This window comes from Arvicanthis niloticus, chromosome 26 (assembly GCF_011762505.2).
Source record: "Arvicanthis niloticus isolate mArvNil1 chromosome 26, mArvNil1.pat.X, whole genome shotgun sequence".
NCBI lineage: Eukaryota > Metazoa > Chordata > Mammalia > Rodentia > Muridae > Arvicanthis > Arvicanthis niloticus.
In genome coordinates, this window is record NC_133434.1 from 36,841,384 (window position 1) to 36,861,193 (window position 19,810).

At 50.3% G+C, this 19,810-nt stretch overlaps 1 protein-coding gene across 12 annotated transcripts in view; it reads left to right on the forward strand.

The window, feature by feature from the left end:
* Positions 1-5,518: 5,518 nt before the first annotated feature.
* Positions 5,519-19,810, forward strand: part of Megf11 (multiple EGF like domains 11) — a 335,104-nt gene continuing 320,812 nt past the window's right edge. For 8 of the 12 annotated variants that reach the window (XM_076925761.1, XM_076925767.1, XM_076925765.1 and 5 more), the window contains exon 1: positions 5,520-5,699. The gene's annotated coding sequence lies outside the window, so the exon portion shown is untranslated. Of the gene's footprint in view, positions 5,700-19,810 lie in introns of all 12 variants that reach the window. The other 4 variants (XM_076925760.1, XM_076925763.1, XM_076925771.1 and 1 more) reach the window with 2 other exon arrangements.

The window sequence follows — 19,810 nt, forward strand, 5'->3', positions numbered from 1 at the left end:
ACAGCCACGGGGACGCCTGTAAACTGTAAAACCCTCACATTCAGGTCTGTTAAATTTCTTTATCTCACCTCCTCCCATCAACTTGTGACAACCCCTGAGATCCCTCTGAAATCTGAGTCTTGCATCCAATCTTCATTTCAGTTAAAATTTGAGCTGGGCCTGGTGGCACACACCTTCAATTGCAGCCCTGGGGAGGCAGAGGCAGGCAGATATCTGTGTGTTTGAGGCCAGCCTGGTCTACATAGACAACTTCAGGCTAGCCAGGGCTGTATAATAAGACTCTGTTTTGTTAAAAAAAAAAAAAAAAAAAAAAAAAAAAAAAAAAAAAAAGACTCAGAAATCTGTGTTTCTCTTTTTGGTAGAGCACGTCTCAAAGATTGTACATCAGTCATTTCCAGGTCACCCGTGACTCTGGGGAAGACGGAGATCCTACAATGCAGAATATTTTATGGGGTAATGGGTGTTCCCTTTTCTGATAAACACGGAGGAAGGTAAGATAGAGACTCAATTTAACTTTGGTTGTAGCTTTCTCCTCCTCGCTCTCTGTGGCCTTGGCAGAGTGGAACTCCATATGTAGACCAGGTTAGCCTCAAATGCACAGAAACCCACCTGCCTCTGCTTCCAGAACGCTGGGATGACAGACATGCGCCATTACGCCTGGCTACTTATTTATTTACTTACAGACTTTTTTTTTTGTTTGTTTGCTTATTTGACGTAGAGTCTTGCTACGTAGTCAGGGGTGGCTGGGAACTCACTATATAGACCAGGCTGGCCTTAAACCTCAGTAAAGCTTCTCAATAACCTATAGTTTAAAGAAACTTAGGCCAGTGTGAAGAGATATCCACGGCTGGTTTCTGAGATGAGTCACAACTCATAATGACTGGCACAAATACTCTCTACCAATCTTATTAAATATTCAATCCATATTCAAAGTTATTAAATATTGAACACCATTTAATAAAAACAAGCAACTTAATCAAGCCTTCGATTGGTGGTGGATTCACGAAATCTCACAAAGCGGTGGTCCTCAAACTTCCTAATATGGCGACCCTTTAATACAGTTCTTCATGCTGTGATGACCCTCAACCATAAAAATGTTTTTGTTGCTACCTCATAACTAAATTTGCTACCGTTATGAATCGAATTGTAATGTAAATATTTGTGTTTTCTCATGGATTCAGGCAACCTCTCCGAAAAGGGCAAACCCAGAGGGGTCGGGACCCACAGGTTGAGAACCACTGGTGTAAAGTCCCTCCCTCTGGGCTGCATTTTAGTCTTTCACGTCTCTTTCTTTTTCTGAAGCGTTAATTATTTTTATTTGTCTTGGGTATATCTGTGCAACGGCAGAGCATTTGTGGCATGTCACACCACGTTTGTGGAAGGCAACCCAGGGATTGAACCTGTCAGGTTGTCGGAGTTGGCCACAAACACCTTGATCTACTGAGCCATCTCACTGGCCCCTTCACTGTTTCTTCTTAGTGGGTATGAAAAGCAACCACGTGATGTGTGTGTGAGCATTTTGGGTTGTTGAGTTACTGTTTGGTATGAGTCTGGATGCATGTGATCTCGTGTGTTGTGTGAGCAGATGTAACACTGGTGAGTTACCTTATAGTCTGCTCCTTTAATGGTCTCCTCTCTGGACCAAAGACTCGGACACCAGAAGTCCTGTGGTTCCCTATAACCCAGGGTGGCTTCCACAGGTGACTATCTCTCTGGGTTATGTAAACGAAGTCCCAGAGCTGAACACCTTCTTAGGTTCGACCCTTGTCTCTTTGCTGGGTTCACCCTGGTCCCCACCCCGGGAGTGCAAGAAGGCGTTGTAGCATTGAGGAAAGACTTCAGACAAGGTTGAGCCACATTTCAGGTCTGCCCCTGGTTTTGTGGCTTTGAGTAACTTATGCTTGTATAGCCCCCGTCTCCCTTCTTTAAAGGGGGAGTGATAATGTCTGTTGTAGGGGATTGTTGTGACGTCATATGTGCATTTAATTAATGTTATAAGCATCTCAAACTTTCTTTAAAATTACGTTTTTATTTGATGTAGGTGTGTCTATATCACTCCATACACGTGGACACCAAAGCACAAATTCCAGGGGTTGCTTCTCTCCTTCTACCACGGGGGTCCCAGGGATACAACTTGGGGTGCCAGGAATGGCAGCATGCACCTTTACCCACTGAGTCATTTCACTGGCTCAACATATTGTAAAACATCTTATTCTTGTGATGAGGCCAGACCCTAGAATAGGCTTTGTGATGGATCTGAGGAGGGTAATACATGGAACAGCCCAAACACCCAAGAGTCAGGGGAGGAGACAGATATCCTTCTCCAATGCTCCACACTGTCATGCTCTGTTCCCTCTGAACAGTTCAAAAGCCTCCAAAGTTCTGGTCTTTCCTTCACCCAGCCAGTCCTATGTGTCCTGAGAGTCCCCAGTGGGTTCCCTCCTGGGGTTTTGAGAGGGCCTTTGTAGGAAAGATGAGGAGACCCAAGAGAGGGATGGCATGAGGGGCCATCTCAGCTAGAAAAGGGGACAGTACCCCTTTTCTTAGTCCTGGGCACCCCTGTCTCTGGGATTTATTTCCAGGAAGGAGGAGTCATCCCAGTTTAGCCAGAAGAGTTCTGGCTTCTGCCCTTCTCACTCTGTTCATGCAGAAGGAGCACCCTTGTTTCCACAGAGACTTGCACATGACAGCGCAAAGACTTGAGTTGGGGTGGAGATTCTGGGTCCCTCAGTCAGTTCATGGTGCCCTTTTCCCTCCTTCCCAAGGTAGAATATAAACTTCTTTTTTTTTTTTTCCTTCGAGACAGGGTTTCTCTGTTAGCCCTGGCTGTCCTGGAACTCACTCTGTAGACCAGGCTGGCCTTGAACTCAGAAATCCGCCTGCCTCTGCCTCCCAAGTGCTGGGATTAAAGGCGTGCGCCACCACCGCCCGGCGAATATAAACTTCTATGTATGGATTTAGCTACTGTGCGCATGTGTCTACTGGGGGCATAGCTCAGTTGGTAGAGCGTTTGCCTAACATGCATGAAGTCCTGGGTTTGATTCCCAGCACTGTGTAAAACCTGGCGTGCTGCCATACATCTGGAATCCTAGCACTTGGGAGGTAGAGGCAAAAGGCTGAGAAGTTCAAGGTCATCCTTAGTTACGTCAGAACTTCAAGGGCAGCCTGGTGTGGCTCGTCAACATCACAGCTCAGTGTAAGCTTTTCGGTGGCCATTGGACTTTGTTTTGGAGTCAACCCTTTGGTGAGTAGCATGGTCTTAGATGTTACAACTTCTCAAATAAACCTGTAGAGGTAGGGCCAGGCTAAGCACTACAGTGCCTCCTGCAAGCAGGCTCTCCTGGCAAGTGAGTGATGGATTGTGGGTTCCGGCCGACCCCGAGCTGACTCCTAGAGATGTTTGCTAAGGGTGCTTCTGGCTCTGTTGTGACATGTGTTCTTGGAGGCCTGCCATCTGGGCAGGGAAAGCCCAGCTTTATAGATCCGTGCAGCTTTTTAGAGTATGGCAGAAAACCAGGCGCCCCACCCCCTTGTCCCTCAGTAATCCTTAGACACACGATTCCTGCCTGGCAGTATGTGAGTGCAGCCAAGAACTGAGAGGGGCAGGACAGCCTGCTTTGTGTTGTTCTTGAGTACGATGGTTATCCAGAAAGACCCACCCGGCTCCATGAATCCGAGAACCCACTTAGATGTGGGTAGCTACCACGCAGAAGTCAGACTGAGAGACAAAGGTGGAGCTCAGAACCCAGGAGTCACTGTGCAGAGGAAGCTCTGCAAAGCTAGTTTAATTTTAATTAAGCTAATATTAACTGCAGACAGTGGCCAAGTGCCACCATTCACTGTTCCAGGAAATGGGCTTTGGTTTAATCCTCAGAGGGCTTGTGATACGGTTAGCATTCCCGTTTTACAAACAGAGAAACTGAGGCTAGAGGGACAAAGTGATCTTTCCAGTGCCACAGTGAGTGGAGCTGGCCTCCCAGTGTGAGACTCACACCCCTTATAAGGGGATATGGAGTTGGGAACTTTTTCAATGTCAGATTTGGTCTCCTCACTGCCAAGATGGGGAACTTCATGTATCCACTAGACGGTTGGTCCTGCAAAGGAGGGCCTAGAGCACTAGAGAGGGGGCAGGAGGCTCCTGGGGTGCAAAATTTAAGGAGGGACTCACCCTGGCGGGTGTGAGTCTCTGCCTCAAGCTCTACTTCTGTCTTCTGAACAGAGGCCCTGGCATCTGTTGCCCATTTAATTTGACATTCCAAGGTAAGAAACTGCTGAGGAGGCTGGGATGGAGTTTGGGGACCTGAAACCCTAAGATCTCCTTTTCTCGCACCCTTCCTGCAGGGGCCCTAGCAGTTATTGGATAAACTTGGCCTGATAGAAACCTGGTCTGGTGCTTCCAGAACAGGGCTGCCTGTTATGAGCCAATGGGAAAGGAGGCTTCTTCTCTTTTCTCAGAACTCCATTGGGCCGAAATGGGCAGATGACAAGAGATACTCCTGGGAGGGGGGGGGGGAAGCTTGTTCCTCAGGCTGCCTGGGAGCCGGGGCAGATCAGCTTGTTCCACAGACAATCTGCCTGCTTTAGTGACGAAATTCTCCCTCCATGTGCAGGCCATCTTTCTCAAGTGTGAGACTCTTCACTTCAAGGGAAGGAAACACCTCACCAGTCCCACCTCTGGCAAACAGGGAAGCAGGAGTGAGTTTCTCACATCTTGGAGAGGAGTAGGGGTTTCCTGTGACATTCCCAATGGCCAGGTGTTCCCACCGCCAGGACCCACTACAAGCACTATGTGTGGCATAGTCTAAAGTGTCACATCGGACTGAAGTCTTCCAGGTGGCTCTGGGTGTAGTGCCAGGCCTCTGATACCCTCTCATTAACATGCACCCTCCTCTGTCCCCCACCCCCATCGTATCCCCTGTTTGAAGACCTTGAAGTCTGCAAGAAGCATCTCTGGTCTAAGTTCAGCCTTTGGAGTTGACCACGATGGCAAGTTGTAGGTAGCTCTGGGGCCTGGATGTCTGCACTTTACCTGGTGCAGCTTAGAGCAGCTAGTTCTGCACATTGAATTCTTTGCTTTTCTTGCTTTCCCTGGGTATCTGTCCTGAGCTTGTTAAAAGCTCAGTTTGGGGCACATTCCTGGTCCCCTTCCATCCTGGGCTGGTTTCTCCAGCCAGAGCTTCTACAAAGAACAGGTGCAGAGGCCACATTGATCGGTCGGTCGGAAGAAAAAAAGGGGAGAAGGGAAGAGAAAGAGGAGACGCGAGGGGTTAAAAGGAAGAGATACAGAAAAGAGAGAGCCGGGGAAAACGGTAAAAGAACGAAAACGGGTGGATACAGAGTAGAGAAGTGAGAAGAAGACAGAGGGAATTAAGGAAGGCAACCGGCAGAGAGAAAGCCAGGAAAAAGAGCGAGGGAACGCGCTCGATCGCAGGGTCTGGAAGGAGGTGGGAGGGAGAGGGAGAGCGGAGGGAGGAGGGAAGAGGGAGGGGCCGAGGGACGCAGGGGGTGGGGGCTGCCGTGGCAGCAGTCGCAGCGGCTCCAGCCTCCTGCTTGCTCACTCGTTCTCAGTGCCCGGAGCCGGCTGCCCGGCTCGGGGCGGTTCGCAGCTCCCGCTCCTGCTTGGGGACCTGAAGCCGGAGCTCTGGGGGATAGGACCGCGCGACTGGCTGGCCCAAGCCCTGGGCGCGCCGCGGAAGCAGGTAGATGGTTGGGTGGGGTCCGCGGGGACCCGGAGCCTCGGAGCACTGTGGGTGCATTGGGCCGGGGTGTGGGTTCCAGTCCAGGGGAGGGGGCTTTGCAGCGCCGCGACTAACTTTCCACCAGCTCCGTGGGTCCTCAGACTGCCCTGGCCAGGTCCGGGCTCTGGAAGGCGAGTTTGGCGAGGGGCAGAAGGTGGATGGCTGGGCTTGCGGGAGCGCCCGGGGGTCTATGCGAGAGGTGGAGAGCCTCGGCTGGGCCAGGCGCGCGTCCTCCGGCCGCAGTCAGGACGCAGCGGCCGCTGCGCCTCCACGTGCGGGGGGAAGACCCAAGAGTCGCGGTGCGGGTGTCCGGAAGAAGGAACCTGCCAGCTCTGCACGAATCTGGGGTCTCCCGGCCGAGAGCCATTCTAAATGTGCGGGACCTTCCCCACGCACCGCGTCCTTCCGACCCGGGTCCCGACGCAGAGCAGCGGGGCCGCGCGCAGGTCCCCGCGGTGCCCAAGCCCAGCCGGTGCCACGCGCAACGTGGACTCACTCTCTTTTTTTTCCTGATCTTGTCTATCCACTTTCACTGAGGGAATCTCGGACGCTCTGCAGTCCTACGGGTCGTCCCTGACATACCTCCGACCCTCGGCGGAGACCCCAACCCCCAAAGTTAAAAGAGAAGAGAGTCCCTCCTCCTGCGCTCGTGGGTGGCTGTCCCGAAGTTCCTAACTTCTCTCCCAATCGCGGGCGATAGTGTTGTAGGTGGGGACACAGTGGTCCTGGTGGCAACTCTGCGCAGCCACCTTCCTCTAAGACTTGATTTAGTTTTAAAATTTTTATGGGGAAAAAAAAAGACTTTAAAATAGGTAAAACCCGTTCCTTCCCGGGATCAAGGTCGCGAGTGGGACGGAGTCACCATCGGTCTGTAGTCTGGGAGTGCTGGGTCTCCGCCTGGCGGGTCCCAGAACCTTCGAACCCCAGCTGGTTTTTCCTGGAACTGACTCCCACGCTCCATCCCACTGTCGTCGCGTCTCAGAATCCGTCCCTGTGAGTGCCTGCTGCGAGGCCAGCCGGCCTCCTTCCGGGCTGGCGATGCTCTCGAGAAAAACCGGTCAAGTGACTGGGATCAGATTCTCCCAAGCCTGGTCCCTCCGGGAGCCTATAAAGCAGGACCTCCCGCAGGTTGGAGGATGCTGACTTGGAGGTTAGGGCTCCCGCCTTCCCAGCTCTCTGTGGCAAGGATACTTGTGCCCAGCGCATCCGCGCCCATCACTATCCTGGGAGAAACTGGGGTTAATGTCCTGACCAGGTGGTGGCGCGCGGCAGGCGGCCGGGACCGTCCGAGCCTGCTCCGGATGGCGTTTTGGCTCCCGGGAGTCCAGAGGCTGGATCCGCCGACCCTCATCGCTTTCCAGCTTTCCGTCTTTGTTGGACTGCAAGCCGAAAAGATCTTTTGTGAGGCTTAGCGGAGGTTTAGAAGTAGCAAGAAAGCTGGGGGTCTTTGTAAAGAGGATCACCTACCGGCCATTGCCCCTGCCCTGAAGGTTGGATTCGGTGTCTCAAAGCATTGGCATGAACCCCCAGCTCCTCACCTTCGGTTCCTTTGGCGGATTTTCCTGTAGTGTGCTCTTGGTGTGGCTCATACATTGTTTAAGCCCCTAGAAAATCGAAGCCTATAACTGCAGTCTTTCCCTTTCCTCCCATTCCACAGATCAGCTTACTTGAAGCCCAAAGAAGTGCAGGGACTCGCTTAGAGCTGGCTAAGGGGAAGTAATCCAGTCTTCCTGCCTAAGGGCTCAGCACCCTTCCTGACTTCCCCTGCTGACTTCCACATTCTTAGCGTGAGGCAGGTATTCCCAGTCAGGCCACTGAAAGACGGAAAGGCTGGAGGACCAGGAGGTTGGAAGGTTAGAGGCAGGACACGGTAACCAGCATCTCCCAAGAGGAGCCATGTCTATTGTACGCCAGGTTTGTGCTTGCACTGTGTCTGCTTTTAGGTACCAGGGACCTGCCTCTGGTAGCACAGGTGAAGGGCACAACAGGGGTTGCTGTGTAGCCGAGTCCGGCAGACATTCTCAGCTGAAATCACTCTGACGGGATCTGGAGTGAGCCTCATACATTGCCATGGGAGGAGAAGGGTTTCCCTAACCAAGGTTTAACTGCTAACCCCAGGCAGTGGAACCGTGGGCCGAGACAACCTCGTGGAAGGGGAAGGACAGCAGTTGTCTCTGAAGGCAGTGACCCTAGGGCCAGGGACATCTCTGCGGAAGCTGTGGAAGCTGTTACCTCCTAGATTTCACGGAGGCTTCACGCATTCCTTTGCTCCTGCCTAGCTTTACTTTTAGAAAGCGGGTGCTGGCAGGTGAAATGGTCCAGCTGGGCAAGGGTGCTTGCGGCCAAGCCTGACAAATTGAGTTCAATGCCAGAGACTCAGGTGGAAGGAGAGAGCAGATTCTCACAAAATTTGTCCTCCTGCCTTCACGTGCTTGGGGTGGAGTGCACCCTCTCTCCCTAAACACATAAACAAACAAACAAACAAGCGTAATAGAATCTAGGTGCTTGGGTACTCTGGGCTTTGTATGAGCTGGGCATTTCCCCTCCTAGGGACATCTGGTCAGCCCTTAGCTCTGCAGCAACTCTTTGGACCCAGGGACTTAGCTGTGGATGGTCCCCAGCTCACTATGCTGACATCCTAGGTCTTACCCTCCTATGCTTACAGTCTAGTTGCAAGGTAGAGGTGCATAAAGACCTCTGAAGAAAGGTTGGCAATGTAACAAGTGACCCCAGCTTCACCTTAAGTGGTGACAAGATCTGAAACAGTTGGCTCTGAAGTTTGGAGTGTCAGCTGGTTGCCAGGGATGACCCAGGACAGCTGTATTGCTGACCTTATTTATATGTGGCACTAGAGTTTCTGCTGGTCAGAGCATGGCAGCGGGGAGCTGATGCATGTTGGCAACTGTGATCTTGCTAGGTCTCCATAGAGACTGCTGCCAGGTGACTGTGTACCTTTGAAACTCCAGCACTCACAGCTGCCTGGTAAACTCTAGAGCCCCGCTGTACAGACCAGTAAGTGGAACCTCAAGTCTGTAGATTGTGACAGCTGTGCAGTCATGAGGACCTGAGTTTGAGTCCCAGAACCCTCCCAAAAGGCTGACTACAGTGGTGTGCCCTTTGTAATCCCAGCGCTGGGAAGACACAGACAGGAGTATCCTGGGACTCACCAGACAGACAGATGGTCTAGCCTAATGAATGAGTCCCAGATTCCAGTGAGAGGCCCGGCCTCAAAAACAAGGTGGACAGCTCTTGAGGATGACACCCGAGGTTGACCCCAGCCCTCTCTGCATGCATTCACTCACCGGCACGTGCATGTGCACACATGCACACACATAAAATGGGTTCACAATAAGAGCTGGAGCCCTCTGTCTGTCTGGGAGTCTGAAGGGGTCATACTTCTGCAGGGGAAGGGTTTTATAGCCACACAGTTCCTTGGACTCACCCTCAGCTGTGTGGCTCAGCGGGCCTGGGGTGGCCTTCTAATTGCCTTTTCTCTTCAGCGCTCCACCATGCTGATGCTCTCGCTGTGAGAACCACACTGTAGGTGTGGGCAACGGAGAAAAGGAACTGATTTTCTTGGAGACTCTACTGGAGTGGGGGCTGGGACAAGGCTGTGATTTAGCACCAGGGACTTCCAGGAGGTGCTTATAGGCGGTCCCACCCCCCCCCCCAGCCCCCAGGTGGCCGTAGAATTAAAAGAATATTTTATCTTCATCAGCACACACACAGAGAATATATTGTCATGTAATTAGGGAATAAATAGGTGTCATGTGTTGGCTGCAGACTCTGTGCCCTGTGGCTCTGTGGGGGTTTATTAGAGTGGTGTTATAATTGAGAAGGTGCCATCCACTCCCTGAGCCCCTCATGAAACTTGCATGGTCAGGGTGGCCATTGTCCAGAAAGGTGCGTCTTCTTCATTTAAAAAGAAGGCAGTGGGTTGGGGAGGTGGCTTGGAGACTGCCTGCCATAGCTTGTTCAAACCTAGCACTGAACAACCGGGATGTGGTGGCACAGGCCTCTAATTTCAGCACACTGGGGATGGAGGCAGGAGGATCAGTTCAAGGTCGTCCTCCACTAAGCTGCAAGTTCAAGGAGAACCTGAGCTGAGCGAGACCCTGTCTGTCTCCACAACAAGGAAGGGAGGGAGCATGAAAAGAAGAGAAGGAAGGAAAAGAAGGAAGGGAGGAAGGAAAGACAGGAGAGAGTCAGCAAGACTTGACAGTTGCCATGCAAGGTGTTCTTATGGGAACAAAGGAGAAAAAAAGAGAAAGGAAGAAAAAAAGAAAGAAAGAAAGAAAAAAAGAAAGAAAGAAAGAAAGAAAGAAAGAAAGAAAGAAAGAAAACAAGAAACAGCCTGTAGGAACAGAGCAAGGCTTTTGAGGAGTCTGCAGCACATGTTCTGTTTGTTGACACCTTCTGTCTGTCTGTCTGTCTGTCTGTCTGACTTGGAGCGGAATCTCAGCAGGAGGGGGAGCCTCTTCCGCCCACCGATGGGGTCCATCTACCATGTGTGTTAATTAGGCCCCCAAAGAAAAGAATCATATAACAGAATTGTTCTCCCTAAATGCTGGTATTTTTCATCTGGATTCTATTTATTGATTATTTTTTCAGTCGAGAAGGAACAGCAATCCATGTTTATTTCTCTTTTCTTTCTTTTTTTTTTTTTTTAAATAACAACAAATAAAGCTAGCTGCAGTAATTATGCAGCCGAAACATGTCGTTCTAGAGCATGAGGGCTGGAATTCATTCAGCCTGAGTCAAATATTTGGGTGAGATCTAATTGAGAAAGACGTCTCCTAGAACAAGTATTTAGGAATTCGAACTTGTGCTGATGGCCTCTCGAGGCCCGTGTGAGTTCCTTTCCTGTATCTTGATCCTTGAAGGTGGACGAAGAGGAGGAGGGACCGGTGGTCAGTGACGCTAAGACCACGGATGCTAAGACCACGGTCAGAATGCGAGGCAGAAACTTTGGATCAGCCAGGCCCAGAAAAGGGAAAAATGAACCCGTCAGAGACGGCGAGGAAGGGGAGACTCAAGATCAAATGTAGATTGAATCTTTATTGAACGCCCAACCTTGGGGTAGGCTCAGTGAGGGTGGGGAGTAGGGCTAGCACGTCGTTTATCATCTGTAACGGCTCAGGTAGCTATAGAGACAAGAGCCCTTGACTGGAGTGGGTGTCAGGGCAGCAGCAGAAGGCCTGAACTCTCCGACTGAGAACAATGAGGGACTCGGAATCTCCTATAACATGAGGTCTACGCTATTTTCTGCTCCAAGGTTGTTTCTTTCAGTGGCTTGGCTGCATCATCGAAGATCCAGATATTTTCCATCCTTTGTTTTCAAGGTCACAAAATGGCTGCAGTGGTTCCGAATGCTTCGTCCTCAAAATCATGTACAGTGGCAAAGGCAGGGAGGGAAACCTTTTCCCAGGTTCTGATTGAACTTTGCCTCTCGTCTTCTTGGCTGAACTTGACTCCAGTACCTCAGCTAAGCAGAGGCAAGGGGAAGAGATGTTCACAGTTGGTCTAGAACACTCTTGATGGGCTACCGAATCTCACATAGGAACAAAGTTGGAAAGGATCAAAAGCGTCAAGCCACAGAGAGTTTAAGACCCAGATTTGAAACCTCATGACTCTGGACAAAGTTATTTTTAACCTTTTGTGCCTCAGTTTACTCATCTATATAATGGGACTGATTAGGAAGATAAATCTGAGTTAGCCCAATGACTACATTTGACCAATACAAGGCAAGTAGAGGGTTTGAAGATTTGACTTTGAACCTCAGGGAACATATAGCCGAATTCAGGAGACATGTGTGGATTCTACCATATCCATCATAGATATTCAGGAGGCAGGAGCAGAGGAGGCAAGGTAGCCAGAAAAGCAAGCATAGCAGAAGACCATGCTGTCAGAGGGAGCCACAGCAGTCACGGCAGGCTTCCCAGAGGCCGAAATTAGGGCAATTCCAAGACTCTGGCACTGAAGTCAAGGAAGGCTGAAAGCTCTGTCTGCCTCACCTACTCTTTTTCTCTTTCAGTGGTTTCGTAGAACAAATCAGGCTAAAACAGGATCTTCTTGTGCAACCACAGAAACTGCCTCGAGACAGGGTCGTATACATCCCAGATTCCCTGTGTGGCTGGGGATGACCTTGAACTTTCTGGGGATGACCTTGAACTTTGAATCCTCCTGCCTCCACCTCCTGAGTGCTGGGATCACAGGCATGGATCATCTCATGGTGTTTATATGGTTTTTGGAGACTCAAACCCAGGGCTTCTTTCATGTTGGGCGAGTGCTCTACCCACTAAGCCATAAACCCAGGATAGTGGTTGATGGTGCTTGTGGGGTAGGTGTCACCATTGTGGGTCAGAGGCAGCTCCTGCTGCTCCTTCACAGTGCTGGACTCCTGGCCTCAGTGTTTGCTGGTTCTCAGTGTTGACCTCTTAGGCCACGTCTCAGCATTAACTGCATTATATCCTTATCATCATCATCACCATCATCATCACCATCATCACCATCATCACCACTACCATCACCACCACCATCACCACCACCATCACCATCATCACCCCCACCATCACCATCATCACCACTACCATCACCACCACCATCACCATCATCACCACCACCATCACCACCACCATCACCATCATCACCACCACCATCACCACCACCATCACCATCATCACCACCACTATCACCATCATCACCACCACCATCACCATCATCACCACCACCATCACCACCATCACCACCACCATCACCACCATCACCACCACCATCACCATCATCACCACCACCATCACCACCACTATCACCATCATCACCACCACCATCACCACCATCACCACCACCATCACCACCATCACCACCACTATCACCATCATCACCACCACCACCACCATCACCACCACCATCACCATCATCACCACCACCATCACCACCACCATCACCATCATCACCACCACCATCACCACCATCACCACCACCATCACCACCATCACCACCACCATCACCACCATTACCACCACCATCACCATCATCACCACCATCACCACCACTATCACCATCATCACCACCACCATCACCATCATCACCACCACCATCACCACCATCACCACCACTATCACCATCATCACCACCACCATCACCATCATCACCACCACCATCACCACCATCACCACCACCATCACCATCATCACCACCACCATCACCACCACCATCACTATCATTGTCCTCCTTCTCATCTTCACTGTGGGGGTTTGGGGGTGTGTATTTTTGACACGGAGCCTCACGTAGCCCAGGCTGACCTCAAATTCACTGGTGGATGAGGATGACCTTGAACTGTCAATCCTCATGTTACATCCTCTTGAGTGCTGGGATTCCAGGAGTATTACATGACCCTGGCTTGGAGAATACTAGCAGTGTTTGATGCCTGGCTACCATCATGGAATCTGATAGCATACATTCCTCAGGTGTCTCCATTATGGCTTCTTTGTTTTAGTCGGCTATATTCTCAGTGCCTGGACCTGACTTTAGCAGAGCCTTTTGCAACCCCATGACCCCTACACTCTCTTCCCAATGTCTCAACACAACCCTTATCTTTACTGTTTTCCTTGGATATAACTTCCTGGCCTGAGAAAACTCCCGAGGAGGCATTCTGGGTGATGACACCAGCCTCCTACTGTGTCACCCTATGGGGCGTGTGGAAGGACTTTCTTTCTAGAACAGTCTGAGGGACTTTGTTAAGGAGATAGATGTCAGTGCAGAAGTGGCCGTGGATTCAGAATCCACGCTATGAGGCCATTGTGCAGCTCTGGGGCCACTGTCAAGCAGCTGGGGGAATTTTCGATCTTTCTGCTTTGAGATCTTTCTGAAGCAGGCTCACATGGACCTTTCAGTCACAGGATGAGGTGTAAGCTTCTGATATAGATATCTGGGTTTCTCACAGTCTGCCTTCGTCTTATCTTTTCCCTCCCCTGCTAAGCCTCGTCTTACCTCGCCTGTTCCCCTGTCCTCACCTCCCCTGCTAGGTCGATACCTACCTCACCTCTGGGCTTCTCTTCATCTCACCTCTAAGCCTTTTTGCCATGGCAGTAAGTCCTGCCCTTCTCTGGGTTTTTTGAAGAACCCCTCCCTTTAAGGCTTGCTTCGAGCTGTATCCTCACTAGAGCTTCCCTAAGTGCTGGTGCCCACAGTGATCTCAGAGTATTGACCTCTCCTTCCCCGAAGTGTCGCAATTACTGCCCACGCCACACATTCCACGTATAAAGGGACACTGCTGGCGTCGTTATTCAGCGTTGTTTCCTTGTCTTCTCCCAGTTGGATCCTAAACCCATTGAGATCCAAGATGACATAGGCTGGCTCCTTGTTTGTGGCTAACACTGTGGCCATTAGGCGGCGGTGGTGGTGGGGTTGAACCAGGGCCTCGTGCACACAGGACAATCCAATGGATATTTGTTTATTTATTGAGACAGGGTCTCACGCAGCACGGACTGACCTTGAACTCTCGATTCTCCTGACTGCTGGGATTACAGGCATGCATCACCAAGCCTGGCTCTCAGTGGGTGTTTATTAAATTCATAAACCAGAGGGATAGATTATTTTCCTGAAAAAAAAAAACAACCTTTTTTTTTTTTCACTCAACCTCAATTGAAGAGACTAATTTTAATGAATGCTTCCCGTATGTAGAACATTACTTTAGGCAGTTTACCTTGTAATTGTCTCGCAAGGGTTCAGGGAGCAGAGCTGGCCAGCAGGGGGCACTGGGGGCAGCACGGGGCTGGCCTTCAACTATTTATACTTAAGTATCTTGTGGATGTTCTTGCCACTCCTGGTCTGCTGGTTTCTGGTCTCACACCGCTCTGCTGCTTTTGTAAATCCCCAGGACTTTGAACTACTTACTTCAGACTGCCAGCTTTGCGCCGAACACTTTATTTGAGGCTGAAAAGGTGGTGAGGCCAGTGGACCAGGAGGACAAGACTGAATAAGGGTTCTCAGAGTCACTGATGGTTTCAGATGACAGTGGACAGGGTGGGAGCTTCTCTGAGGTACTAGGCACATAAGGTGTTTAGCACAGGAGGGTGTGGGCTACAGCCTCCACATGGCACCATAGCTTAGTAAGCACTTGGATTGGAGGTAGGCTCTAAACCTGGGCTTCCTCCTTAAACAGGGTTTACGAGTAGAGAGTTGTCACCCAAACTCAACACCTAGCCCCCAGGTTCGTGCAAACATGAACACGCATTTGAATAAAAGAAGCAGGGTCTTGGAAAGTTCAAATGGCAGGCCCTAACTAGATGCCTACCTCAGATGGTAACCTTCTAGCACCTTCTGAGGGAGGGGCTTCATGGGATGCCTTCCACAGACTCCTTTGGAGTTGGTTTAGTGGATCTGTTTTCCTGTTCCAACAACCTGCCCTTCCCCGGCCTGACCCGCCTGCTTTATCACCCAAGCTTAAAATAAATACAATAAATATAAACACCCCCAAACTTTTTCTTTCCTGCAGAGGATGAGCAATAATCTGCATATGCAAATAAATGGCATGCCAGCCCCATGAATATTAATTTGGAAAGGGAGTCTGAGGCACCGAGCAACACTCAGAGCCAGCGAGCTGGCATTTCGCAGCCCCTCAGGTACTCGCTGATAATCAGGCCTCATGTTTTAAGGCCCCTTCCATCCTGGGCTCTCCTCTCACCTAAAGTAGTTACAAGGCAGATAAGGGTCTTGGGTAGCCAGGCTTGGGGCTCTGGGTGGTGGGTGAGCTTCACTCTGTGTCTTCTTCTAAGCTTGTCTTGCTCCCTTGACTGGAGACCAGGACTCAGCTGCCCTTCTATTCAGGTACCAGCAGTGAGTCACCAGGGACAGGACACAGTTCCAGGGAACACCATGGGGTGAATGTCAGGAAGTCTTCAAGGTGTGAAAGGGACAAAGCCTCCTGAGATGCCCTGTTCTGCCTCTCATAGGTAACTAGGGACACAGAGACCTGGAGGGGTGGTGACTTCCCAGAATGACTCCATGCTTTGTGGCAGGAAGCTAGAAAGCTTATTCATTCTTTGCTCTGAAAAGCACATTTCTTTTTGTGTGTGGAGGAGCACGTGGGCTGGGTGGCATTTCAAGTTTGTATACTTTTGGGGGAAAGAGTCATTCTCTTCTGTGAACAGTCACCCAGGGACAGGTGGCTTCTAAAAACCCTGTCTTGTATCCCATTTGGAAATCATTTCTTTCCTCCCTCAGACTTCCAAATTAGATTATCCACCAAGCAGAATTAAGAAGTACTCCCAGCCGAGACGATCACAGAGCAGGATGGGAAAAGGCCCAAGTGCCTCCGAGGACCATGAGGGGTGGAAACCTGCTGCCCAGACCACCAGGCCAGGAACTGCAAGACATCCCTCAATCCTGTTAGAACTGGAAAAGTTCTGGGGCAGCTGGACAGAGAGAAATGCTATAGCATGTGGTGTCGTTAAAAATGGGGGTAGGGGTGGGGGCTTGAGCTGAGGCTACGGGTCAGTAAGAAAGCGCTTGCCTAGCATGCAGTCTCTAGGCCTGCATAGTACCAGGGGTTGCAGGCACACCTGTAATCTCAGCACATGGGAAGTGGAGGAAGGATTGGGAGTTTGAGATTATCATGGCTTACAGGTGAGTTGGAAGCTAGCCTGGGCTACATGGAGCATGGTGGTGGTTTTTGTTTTGTTTTTTTTTTGTTTGTTTGTTTGTTTTGTTTTTTTGCTACTGTGTCTTAGGTTTGGCGTAGTTGTATGCTGTAATCACAGCACCCAGAAGGCTGAGTCGGGGCAATCTTAAGTTTGAGGCCAGCCTTGGGAAGACCTTGTCTCTCAAAAAAGAAATCTGTCTTGGGCTGTGATGAGCTCCAGGGTAGAGGGCATATACCAAGCCTGGGCTCTCCATCACTGCAGACATAGCTAATTCTTTCTCTTGCTTTTTGCTGTTGTTTTGGGGGCATCAGGTCTTCTTTGCAATATATATATATTTGATCCTATGGAGCCCAGGCTGGCTTCAGACTCCTATGAAGACAGGCCTTGGTGTTCCTGCCTGTATCTCCCAAGTATCAGGATTATAGGCATACAATATCATGCCTGGCTCAGCTGACCTTTGGGGCTCCTCCCTTTTTTTTGTCCATGAATATTAAATAATCAGCCCTACTTCTTATGGCTCCTTTGTGGGTTCAAGTTCCCAGGTCATATTGGTCAAGCAGGTATTTCTGTCATTTGGTTCTTTCTTTCCAGATAGACCTGCTTGAGTAGTACCCTGTATCTATGGGTATTTGACTCTCCTCGTGGGTCTTTACGAGTGCTGGTGTCTCTTTCTGTGTTGTGTTTTCTGTGAATATGTACCTCTTATCTGTTTCTGAGCAGTATCAAGGAAAGGGGTGTGTCTTCATGGTGTGACTTTGTGTATTTTTTTTTTCCTGCAAGAGTCAACACCTTCATGTCTGCATGCACACACTGAAGGTCCAGTATGGACAGATCATGCCGGGGTAGGGTAGCCTAGTGCATAGAGCACCCTGGGGCCTGGAGCCTCTAAGGTCTTTAGAATGTCCCCTGCTCTTCCATCCCTAGACAAGCCTCTCAGAGTCCCCAGGACACTTGCTAATTGCCCTCTGTTTCTCCTCTCTATCTCCCTCTAGAGGCGTTCTGGGCTTGGGAAGCTGCTACTATGGCGGTTTGGATAGCCCTAGGTCATTTGCATTCGTGTTTGCATCTCATTTGCATAGTCCATACAGACTCACTTTCAGTTCTGCAGTTGTCAAGGTAAAATGTAGTTGCTTTCCCTGAAGGTCATTATAATAAGCCTTTTTAGCTTTTTCTTTCTTTCTTTTTTTTCCCCTCTAGTTCAGGCTTTCTTTACAGAATGTAGGGAAAGGGGGCAGCAGAAAGACACCCAGAAACCATTGCTTTTCTCCCAGTTCTTGCAGCTGTCAGGTAAAGTCTCTGGTAGGTGGAGGTCCTGGGCTTTGGGAGAACAGTGAAGGGAGATATTCTCTTGAGGCATGTCTAGGCAATGGCCAGGCCAGCCTGCTGCTGTCACCTGCTCATCTGGTTCTTGGGCTTAGATCTGCAGAAGGAAACAGCAGGGAAGCATCCTGAGCTAGCCTTGGAAAACAGAGAGGATGAAGTGTGTCTTTTCCTTTCCTTTAAAGCCCCTAACACATAAACGGTCTTCTTATGTCACAAATGGCACCCAAAAGCTTTCTCAGGACGACTACACCTGACCAGCATGTTCTCCACAGCCCAGCGCCAGGTGCTATGTTCCCTCTGTGGATGTGAATTGCAGTCCTTGCTCCTCTGCCTCTCATTAACTCTGTGTGTGTGTTCAAGTATGTTTGCATATGTGTGTGTGCACATGCTTGCATACTGATCTTAATTGCTCTCTACTCTGTCTGTCTGTCTGTCTGTCTGTCTGTCTGTCTGTCTGCCTGCCTGCCTAGCTACCTGCCCAAATACCCATCTACCAACCCATCTATCTATCTATCTATCTATCTATCTATCTATCTATCTATCTATCTATCTATCTATCTATGAGGCAGGGTCTCTCACTGAACCTGGAGCTCACAGTGAGCTCTGGGGATCTACTTGCCTTTGCCTCCCAGTACTGGAGTTACAAGGGTGTGCTGCTCTGCCAGGCTTTCTGCATGGATTTTGGAGAATCTTAACTCACGGTCTCATGCTTGTGCAGCAAGAGACTGAACCAAGTCTCAGTGAGAGAGTCTCTCAGGAACAAGCTAGATGGGGATTGAAGGTTGATACCTGAGGCTAACCTCTGGCCTACATACTCACATATATGCACACACACACACACACACACACACACACACACACACACACACACATGCATACACACATGGTGCTTTACTGGGGAACAGGACTGCTATCTCAGCAAAGAGAGGGAGAGGAAAAGGGATTCAGGATAAGGATGCAAACCAGCAAAGGTAGAGCCAGACCCATCTCAGGAGGACCAAGGGATGCCCTCCCTGATGAGCAAGTGGCACTTCCTGATTCCATAGCTGTGTGTTGGAGAAGGGGAGGGTCTTATCTACTGTCTCTTTGGTTCATATACCATGATGGAACATTGACTAATATTGCCTGGACCACTGAGGCTCTGGCTCCTTCCCCTGGTGTGTGCTGTCTCTGAGTGCAAAGAGCATTTGACACGCCATGGGTCCAGAGAAGAAATCTGCTCGGGGGCACTGTTGTTCTTGAGTATGATGGAGGCTGTACCAAAGCTGGCTTACCAAGGGATGCTGGGATAGGGGCGGTGTTAGCTGAGTCTGTGGCCTTCATGCAGATATTGGCTGATGACCTGAGAGGCAGGTGGAACTCAGCAAATCCAGACACACAACTCCAGGGTTTCATTTGCTCCCCCCTCCCCCAGTCAATGGATGCACTCATTCTTGGGGACAGGTGCCGGAGCTGGGCTTTGCTTGTAGGTGGGAGCCCCTACCAACGTCTCTTGATCAGCATCTCTTGAGGTGTATCTGGAAAGCACTCATTCTCTGGTCTGCGTGATTTTGCTTACAAAGACTCAAATGGGAGCCCTTTCTACAAGTCCTGGCTTTATTCCTAGCTCAGCTGGGGAGGGTGGGGGACTAGAACGGCTCTGGGGCTTGCTGTTGCCAGGGGAGTCTCAGTCACTGTGGAGTGAGCTGGCACCCCACGACATTTACATTTCAATCAGAGGGGAGGCTGTCTTCCCTGGTAAGCTCTGTCATGCAGGCTACTGAGTCAGAGACCTGGGTGTCTAGATTTGAATCCAGCCCTGCATGCAAAAGCTGGGTCACCTTGGATGAATGATTCAACAGAGTCCCATCCATGGAGTCATTACCGAGTACCTGCTGTGGGCTGTTGGTGGTGAAGCAGTGTGACAACACACAGGACACAGACACCGCCCTGGTCCCTGTGGGTGTGTTAAAGTATATAAATAAGTGAACAGATGACAAGATGGCGAGTGAGATGGGGGAGGGGGGAGACACAGAGTGAGAAGGAGTGGTGGGCTGGGGGGGGGGACTGCAGTTACAAATGAGGAGGTGAGGGAAGGTTTCCACGATAGCGCCATGATGTCTC